Raw genomic sequence first — 9,307 nt, 5'->3', positions numbered from 1 at the left:
TTACTCATATTATTGAATTTTCTCAATTTAATTTCCCATCTACTCAACTCAATTTCTTTGGAAACATCTGATTAATAAAATAGCACACTTTTCTGCAACTCGTTGGGAGACGACCTGGGACTCAAACTTCCAGTAATTTTTACTTTAAATTCTCTGTGACATATTTCTAAATTGATAGGCAGATTTTTGGTGAGTTAAGAACTATACTTATAACGTAACTATTTTAATAATTTTTAATTCACCAACTTCTGTGCTCCGTCAATGGGCTTGTCCTCTTCAATGAGGATATCTCCCTCTATGTCAATCCTAGCCGAATTGCATAGGTGGCAAATGAGGTGAGGAAAGGCTAACCTTGCCATAGTGGAGGACTTGTTAGCCACCTTGTAGAGTTCTTGAGGTATAATCTCATGAACCTCCACTTCCTCCCCAATCATGATGCTATGGATCATGATGGCCCGGTCTATTGTAACTTCAGACCGGTTGCTTGTGGGAATGATTGAGCGTTGAATGAACTCCAACCATCCTCTAGCTACAAGCTTAAGGTCCAGTCTTCTCAGTTGAACCGGTTTGCCTTTTGAGTCAATCTTCCATTGAGCTCCTTCCACACATATGTCCATGAGGACTTGGTCCAACCTTTGATCAAAGTTGACTCTCCTTGTGTAGGGGCGTGCGTTCTCTTCCATCATTGGCAAGTTGAACGCCAACCTCACATTTTCCGGACTAAAATCTAAGTATTTCCCCCGATCCATGGTGAGATAATTCTTTGGGTTCGGGTTCTTACTTTGATCATGGTTCCTAGTGATCCATGCATTAGCATAGAACTCTTGAACCATTAGAATTCCGACTTGTTGGATGGGGTTTGTTAGAACTTCCCAACCTCTTCTTTGGATCTCATGTCGGATTTCCGGATACTCATTTTTCTTGAGTTTTAAAGGGACCTCGAGGATCACCTTCTTCTTGGCCACATCATCATAGTAGTGGTCTTGATGGGCTTTAGAGATGAATCTTTCCATCTCCCATGACTCGGAGGTGGAAGCTTTTGTCTTCCCTTTCCCTTTTCTAGAGGATTCTCCGGTCTTAGGTGCCATCAATGGTAATGGAAAAATAAAACGCTTATGCTTTTACCACACTAAACTTAGAATATTGCTCGCCTTCGAGCAAGAGAAGAAAGAAAAGAAGAAGAAATAGAAGAGAGGGAGAGAGGGTTGTTTTTCGGCCAAGAAGGGGATGAGAGGGTTGTGTTGTGTGAGAATGAAGAAGAATGGAGAGGTTTATATAGTGGAGGGAGAGGGGTTAAGGTTCGGCCATATGGGGTGGGTTTGGGTGGGAAAGTGATTTTGAATTTTGAAGGTAGGTGGGGTTTATGAGGTAGGTTTATGGGGAAGAGTGGATGGATGTGAGTGGTGAATGGGTTTTGGGGAAAGGTGTTTATTGGGAAGAGAGGATGAATGAGAAGAGGGAAGAGTATGAGTGGAGGTAGGTGGGGATCCTGTGGGGTCCACAGATGCTGAGATGATCCTGTGGGATCCACAGATCCTGAGGTGTCAAGGATTTACATCCCTGCACCATTGAGGCATGTAAAATACCTTTGCATGCAATTATGGCGTTTAAACGCCGAATTGATGCTTGTTCTGGGCGTTCAATGCCCAGATGCAGCATGTTTCTAGCGTTGAACGCCAGTTCTATGCTTGTTTCTAGCGTTCAATGCCAGCTCTTCTCAGGGTGCATTCCTGGCATTTGAACGCCAGACTGCTGCTTGTTTCTGGCGTTTAACGCCAGTTTCATGCTCTGTTCTGACGTTAAACGCCAGCCAGATGCTCCTTACTGGCGTTTAAACGCCAGTAGGCCCTTCCTCCAGGGTGTTCTATTTTCAATGCTGTTTTTCATTCTGTTTTTGATTTTTCAGTAGTTTTTGTGACTCCACATGATCATCAACCTAATAAAACATGAAATAACAAAGATAAAATAAAATAAAAATGATTAAATAACATTGGGTTGTCTCCCAACAAGCGCTTCTTTAATGTCAATAGCTTGACATTGGGCTCTCATGGAGCCACATAGGTGATCAGGTCAATTTTATAGACTCCCAACACCAAACTTAGAGTTTGGATATGGGAGTTCAACACCAAACTTAGAGTTTGGTTGAGGCCTCCGAACACCAAACTTAGAGTTTGACTGTGGGGGCTTTGGTTGACTCTGCAGTGAGAGAAGCTTTTCATGCTTCCTCTCCATGGTTGCAGAAGGAGATCCTTGAGTTTTAAACACAAGAGAGTCCTCATTCAGTTAAAGGATTAATTCTCCTTTGTCCACATCAATCATAGCTCTTGCTGTGGGTAGGAAGGGTCTTCTAAGAATGATGGATTCATCCTCATCCTTCCCAATATCCAAGATTATGAAATCAGCAGGGATGTAAAGGCCTTCAACCTTTACTAACACGTCCTCTACCTGACCATAAGCCTGTTTTCTTGAGTTGTCTGCCATCTCTAATGAGATTCTGGCAGCTTGCACCTCAAAGATTCCCAGTTTCTCCATTACAGAGAGGGGCATGAGGTTTATCCTGACCCAAGGTCACACAGAGCCTTCTCAAAGGTCATGGTGCCTATGGTGCAAGGTATTAAGAACTTTCCAGGATCCTGTTTCTTCTGAGGCAATTTCAGTTGATTCAGATCACTCAGTTCATTGGTGAACAAGGGAGGTTCATCTTCCCAAGTCTCATTACCAAATAGTTTGGCATTCAGCTTCATGATTGCACCAAGGTACTTGGCAACTTGCTCTTCAGTAACATCCTCATTCTCTTCAGAAGAAGAATACTCATCAGAGCTCATGAAGGGCATAAGGAGGTTTAATGAAATCTCTATGGTCTCTAGATGAGCCTCAGATTCTTTTAATTCCTCAAAGGGAAACTCCTTGTTGATCACTGGACGTCCCAGGAGGTCTTCCTCCTTGGGATTCACGTCCTCCCCTTCCTCCTTGGATTCGGCCATGATGGTTATATCAATGGCCTTACAATCTCTCTTTGAATTCTCTTCTGTATTGCTTGGGAGAGTACTAGGAAGGGTTTCAGTGATCTTCTTACTCAGCTGGCCCACTTGTGCCTCCAAATTTCTAATGGAGGACCTTGTTTCATTCATGAAACTCAGAGTGGCCTTAGATAGATCAGAAACTAAATTTGCTAAGCTAGATGGATTCTGCTCAGAATTCTCTATCTGCTGCTGAGTGGATGATGGAAAAGGTTTACTATTGTTAAACCTATTTCTTCCACCATTATTAAAGCCTTGTTGAGGCTTTTGTTGATCCTTCCATGAGAAATTTGGGTGATTTCTCCATGAGGGGTTATAGGTGTTCCCATTGGGTTCACCCATGTAATTTACCTCTTCTATTGCAGGATTCTCAATATCATAAGCTTCTTCCTCAGAAGATGCCTCTTGAGTACTGTTGGATGCAGCTTACATTCCATTCAGACTCTGAGAAATCATATTGACTTGCTGAGTCAATATTTTATTCTGAGCCAATATGGCATTCAGAGTATCAATTTCAAGAACTCCCTTCTTCTGAGGCGTCCCATTACTCACAGGATTCTTCTCAGAAGTGTACATAAACTGGTTGTTAGCAACCATGTCAATAAGTTCTTGAGCTTCTACAGGCATTTTATTTAGGTGAATGGATCCACCTGCAGAAGTATCCAATGACATCTTAGCTAATTCAGACAGACCATCATAGAATATATCCAGGATGGTCCATTCTGAAAGTATGTCAGAGGGACACTTTTTGGTCAGTTGCTTGTATCTCTCCCAAGCTTCATAGAGGGATTCACCTTCCTTCTGTCTGAAGGTTTGAACATCCACTCTAAGCTTACTAAGCTTTTGAGGAGGAAAGAACTTGGCTAAGAAAGGCGTCACCAGCTTATCCCAAGAGTTCAGGCTATCTTTGGGTTGAGAGTCCAATCACACTCTAGCTCTGTCTCTTACAGCAAAAGGGAAAAGCATGAGCCTGTAGACTTCAGGAACTACTCCATTAGTCTTAATAGTATCTCATATCTGCAAGAATTCAGTTAAGAACTGAAAAGGATCTTCAGGAAGTCCATGAAACTTGCAGTTTTGTTGTATCAGAGAAACTAATTGAGGTTTCAGCTCAAAATTGTTTGCTCCAATGGTAGGGATGGAGATGCTTCTTCCATGTAAATTGGAATTAGGTGCAGTAAAGTCACCAAGCATCCTCCTTGCATTATTATTATTTTCGGCTGCCATCTCCTCTTCTTGTTCGAAAATTCCTGTAAGGTTGTCTTTGGATTGTTGTATTTTAACTTCTCTTAGTTTCCTTTTCAAAGTCCTTTCAGGTTCAGGATCTGCTTCAACAAGAATGTTCTTGTCCTTACTCCTGCTCATATGAAAAAGAAGGGAACAGAAAATAATAATAGGGATCCTTTTTACCACAGTATAGAGGATCCCTTCTGTGAGTAGAAGAAAAGAAGAAAGAGAATGAAGAAGAGAAGAACTCGAACTCAGAAGAGAATAAGGGGTTCGAATTTTTGGGTGAGGAGAAATGTTAGTAGATGAATAAATAAATAGAAGGAGATGAGGGAGATGAAATTTCGAAAATTAATTTTTTTGAAAAGAAGTTGATGATTTTCGAAAATTAAAGGAGAATTAAAATTAAAATTAAAATTTAAACAATTAATTAACTAAAAAGAATTTTTGAAAAAGAGGGAGGTATTTTCGAAAATTAGAGAGGGATAGTTAGTTAGGTAGTTTTGAAAGAGATAAGAAACAAACAAAAAGTTAATTAGTTAGTTGAAACAAATTTTGAAAATCAATTTTTAAAATATAAGAAGATAAGAAGTTAGAAAAGATATTTGAAAAAGATATGATATGAAAAGGTATGATTAAAAAGATATCATTTTGAAAAAGATAAGATAAAAAGATATTTTTGAAAAGATATGATTGAAATTAGTTTTGAAAAAGATTTGATTTTTTTTAAAATCACAATTAATGACTTGATTCACAAGTAATCACAAGATACGATTCTAGAACTCAAAGTTTGAATCTTTCTTAACAAGCAAGTAACAAACTTGAAATTTTTGAATAAAAACATTAATTGTTGATAATATTTTCGAAAATTATGAGATAAAATTAAGAAAAAGATTTTTGAAAAATATTTTTAAAATTTTTGAAAATAAATAAGAAAAATGAAAAAGATTTGATTTTTGAAAAAGATTTTGAAAAAGATAGGATTTTCAAATTGAATTTGACTCATAAGAAACAACTAAATTTTAAAAAGTTTTGAAAAAGTCAACTTAAATTTTTGAAAATTTATGAGTGAAAAAGGAAAAGATATTTTTTTTATTTTTGAATTTTTAATGATGAGAGAGAAAGACACAAAATTGACTCAATGCATGAAAATTTTGGATCAAAACATGTGATGCATGCAAGAACACTATGAATGTCAAGATGAACACCAAGAACACTTTGAATGTCATGATGAACATCAAAAACTTATTTTAGACACTAAGAATTCAAGAATGCATATGAAAAACAACAAAAGACACAAAATAAGAAAACATCATGATCAAATAAGAAGACTTACCAAGAACAACTTGAAGATCGTGAAGAACACTATGAATGCATGAATTTTCGAAAAATGCATAAATTTTTAGAACAAATGCAATTGACACCAAACTTGAAATTGACTCAAGACTCAAACAAGAAACACAAAATATTTTTGATTTTATGATTTTATTAACTTTTTTGGAGTTTTGTATATTTTTATTTTTTATTTTTGAAAACATATAGGGAAAAGGAAGCAATGAATTCATAGTCCTCAATCAAGATTCCAGGAATCATACCAGGTTAGTCTATAGCTTGATGGCCAGCCAAACTTCAGCATACCATTTTGAAACTTTAGAATTCATTCTTAAAATTTTTAAAATAATTTTCGAAAACAAAGGGAAAAAATTTTTTTTGAAAGATTTTTGAAGAATTTTTTTTTTTGAAAATAAAACAAAAAGAAAATTACCTAATCTGAGCAACAAAATGAACCGTCAGTTGTCCAAACTCGAACAATCCCCGGCAACGGCGCCAAAAACTTGGTGCACAAAATTGTTATCCCTGGTAATGGCTCCAAAAAACTTGGTGCTCTAATCTTAATTCATAATTTGTCACAACTTCGATACAACTAACCAGCAAGTGCACTGGGTCGTCCATGTAATAAAACCTTACGTGAGTAAAGGTCGATCCCACGGAGATTGTTGGTATGAAACAAGCTATGGTCATCTTGTAAATCTCAGTCAGGCGGATATCAAATGGTTATGGAGTTTTCGAATAATAATAATAAATAAACAGAAAATAAAGATAGAAATACTTATGTAAATCATTGGTGAGAATTTCAGATAAGCGTATAGAGATGCTTTCGTTCCTCTGAACCTCTGCTTTCCTGCTGTCTTCATCCAATCATTCCTACTCCTTTCCAAATGCTCTATCACGGCACGGCTAATCATCTGGAGGTTCTCGATCATACTGGAATAGGATTCACCCTCCTTTTGCGTCTGTCACTACGCCCAGCTCTCGCAAGTTTGAAGTTCGTCACAGCCATCCCTTCCCAGATCCTACTCGGAATACCACAGACAAGGTTTAGACATTCCGGATCTCAGGAATGGCCATCCATGGGTTCTAACTTATACCACAAAGATTCTAATATCTCGGACTCGGTCCTCTGTATTAGATATCTAAGAGATACTCATTCTAGCTTGTTTGCATGTAGAACGGAAGTGTTTGTCAGGCACGCGTTTATAAGTGAGAATGATGATGAGCGTCACATAATCATCACATTCATCATGTTCTTGGGTGCGAATGGATATCTTATAAGCGGAATAAGTTGAATTGAATATAAAACAGTAGTACTTTGCATTAAATCTATAGAGTGCAGAAACTCTACCGTTGAAAATACATAAGTGATGAAGGTCCAGGCATGGCCGAATGGCCAGCCCCCATGATCTAAGAACTAAACGTCCTAAGATGATCTAATACAATAGTAAAAAGTCCTATTTATACTAAACTAGTTACTAGGGTTTACATAATTGACTAAATAATGTAGAAATCCACTTCTGGGGCCCACTTGGTGTGTGCTTGGGCTGAGCTTGAAGTTTACACGTGGAGAGGTCGTTCTTGGAGTTGAACGCCAAGTTGTAACGTGTTTTTGGCGTTCAACTCTGGTTCGTGACGTGTTTCTGGCGTTTAACTCCAGACTGCAGCGTAGAACTGACGTTCAACGCCCTTTTGCGTCGACTAAACTCGGGCAAAGTATAGACTATTATATATTGCTGGAAAGCCCAGGATGTCTACTTTCCAACTCCGTTGAGAGCGTGCCATTTGGAGTTCGGTAGCTCCAAAAAATCCACTTTGAGTGCAGGGAGGTCAGAATCCAACAGCATCAGCAGTCCTTCTTCAATCTCTGAATCTGATTTTTGCTCAAGTCCCTCAATTTCAGCCAGAAAATACCTGAAATCACAGAAAAACACACAAACTCATAGTAAAGTCCAGAAATGTGAATTTAACATAAAAACTAATAAAACATCCCTAAAAGTAACTAGATCCTACTAAAAACATACTAAAAACAATGCCAAAAAACGTATAAATTATCCGCTCATCAGCATAAAACGAAGTAATTCCTTTCTTTAGGAAGAAAATCTAGACCGACAACAATTTTCATTATCACCTCTAAGGTTCATACTTTTGTTGTAGCAGCGTCGCGCAATTTTCTGCTCTCCTTTTATCGTGGCGATCCCTTCTGGAGTTGGGAACTTCATGCATAGATGTGGAGTTGAAACTACTGTGGCAAGCTGATTTAGTGTTGTCCGACCTATCAGGGCGTTGTAGGCTGAGCTCACTTTGACTACGATGTAGTCCATGTAGAGTGTCCTTGATCGGGTTCCCTTTCCAAAGGTTATGTGTAGTGAGAGATATCCAAGTGGTTGGGTTGGAGTGTCTCCTAGTCCGAACAAGCTGTTCGGATATGCTCTGAGTTCTTTCTCTTGTAGATCGAGTTTGTCGAAGGCGGATTTAAACAAGATATCCGCCAAGCTTCCTTGGTCCACCAATGTACGGTGGAGATTAGCATCGGTCAATATGATAGTAATGACCATGGGATCATCATGTCCCGGGATGATGCCGGCCGCGTCTTCTTGGGTAAAAGTAATAGTAGGGAGGTCGGGTGATCCTTCTCCTCCCCCAACATGATATACCTCCTTAAGGTGCATTTTGCAAGATGATTTGGAGATTCCTCCTCCTACGAATCCTCCATTTATCTTGTGAACGTGCCTCTCTGGGGTGTGAGGTGGTCGGTCAGCTCGTCTGATCTCTTCGTCCCTTCTTCTTTTTCTGGGTTCATCCGCCTTGTTGGCTAAGTACCGATCTAGTCTCCTTTCTCTTACCAATTTTCTTGTGACATTCTTTAAGTCGAAGCATTCGTTGGTAGGGTTTCCATAGATTCGGTGGTATTCACAATATTCTGTCCGATTTCCCCTCCTTTTTTGATTTTGATTGGGCGAGGTGGTAGAATCTTCTCGGTGTGGCATACTTCTCGGTAGACATCTACAAGAGACACCCGTAGAGGGGTGTAATTGTGGTGTTTCTTAGGCTTCTCTCCGTGTTGATTTTCATTTTTCTTGGACTCTTTATCCTTATCCCGTGAGGGATAAGAGAATCCAGGTTTTGAGGTCTCTCCTAGTCGAGAATTTTCTTCCATGTTGATATACTTCTCCACCCGTTCTTGTACTGCATTTAAAGATGTTGGGTGTTTTTTTGATATGGAGGGACTGAAGGGTCCTTCTCGCAAGCCATTGATGAGACCCATGATGGCTGCTTCTGTTGGTAGGCTTTGTATGTCCAGACATGCTTTGTTGAATCTTTCCATATAGTTACGAAGACTCTCCCGATCTTCTTGCTTGATCCCTAATAGGCTCGGGGCGTGCTTGGCTTTGTCCCTTTGGATAGAAAATTTGGCGAGAAATTTCTTGGCTAAGTCGTTGAAGCTTGTGAGGATCTAGGAGGCAAACTGTCAAACCACTTAATTGCCGTCTTTGTTAGAGTAGTGGGAAAGGCTTTGCATCGAATAGCGTTTGAGGCGTCGGTGAGATACATTCTGCTTCTGAAGTTGCAAAGATGATGGCTTGGATCAGAGGTACCGTCGTATGGGGTCATGTCGAGAGCTTTAAAATCCTTTGGGACCTTAGCTTTCATTATTTCTTTGGTGAAGGGATCTTGCTCCTTATGGGGGTTGTTGCCGTGACTGGACTGGCCTATTTTAACTTTGA

The 9,307-nt window shown here is 39.3% G+C and overlaps 1 non-coding gene across 1 annotated transcript; it reads left to right on the top strand.

Annotated features, from left to right (window-relative positions):
- The first annotated feature begins 3,750 nt into the window (after positions 1 to 3,750).
- On the top strand, positions 3,751 to 3,854 carry LOC112753255 (small nucleolar RNA R71). Its single transcript, XR_003177648.1, has one exon. It is a non-coding gene; the product is annotated as a small nucleolar RNA R71 (small nucleolar RNA).
- Positions 3,855 to 9,307: the final 5,453 nt, after the last annotated feature.

Source organism: Arachis hypogaea, chromosome 15 (assembly GCF_003086295.3).
Source record: "Arachis hypogaea cultivar Tifrunner chromosome 15, arahy.Tifrunner.gnm2.J5K5, whole genome shotgun sequence".
In the NCBI taxonomy this organism is placed as follows: Eukaryota; Viridiplantae; Streptophyta; class Magnoliopsida; order Fabales; family Fabaceae; genus Arachis; species Arachis hypogaea.
Note: the sequence above shows the minus strand (reverse complement) of the source record. Positions and strands in the feature narration are given on the sequence as shown.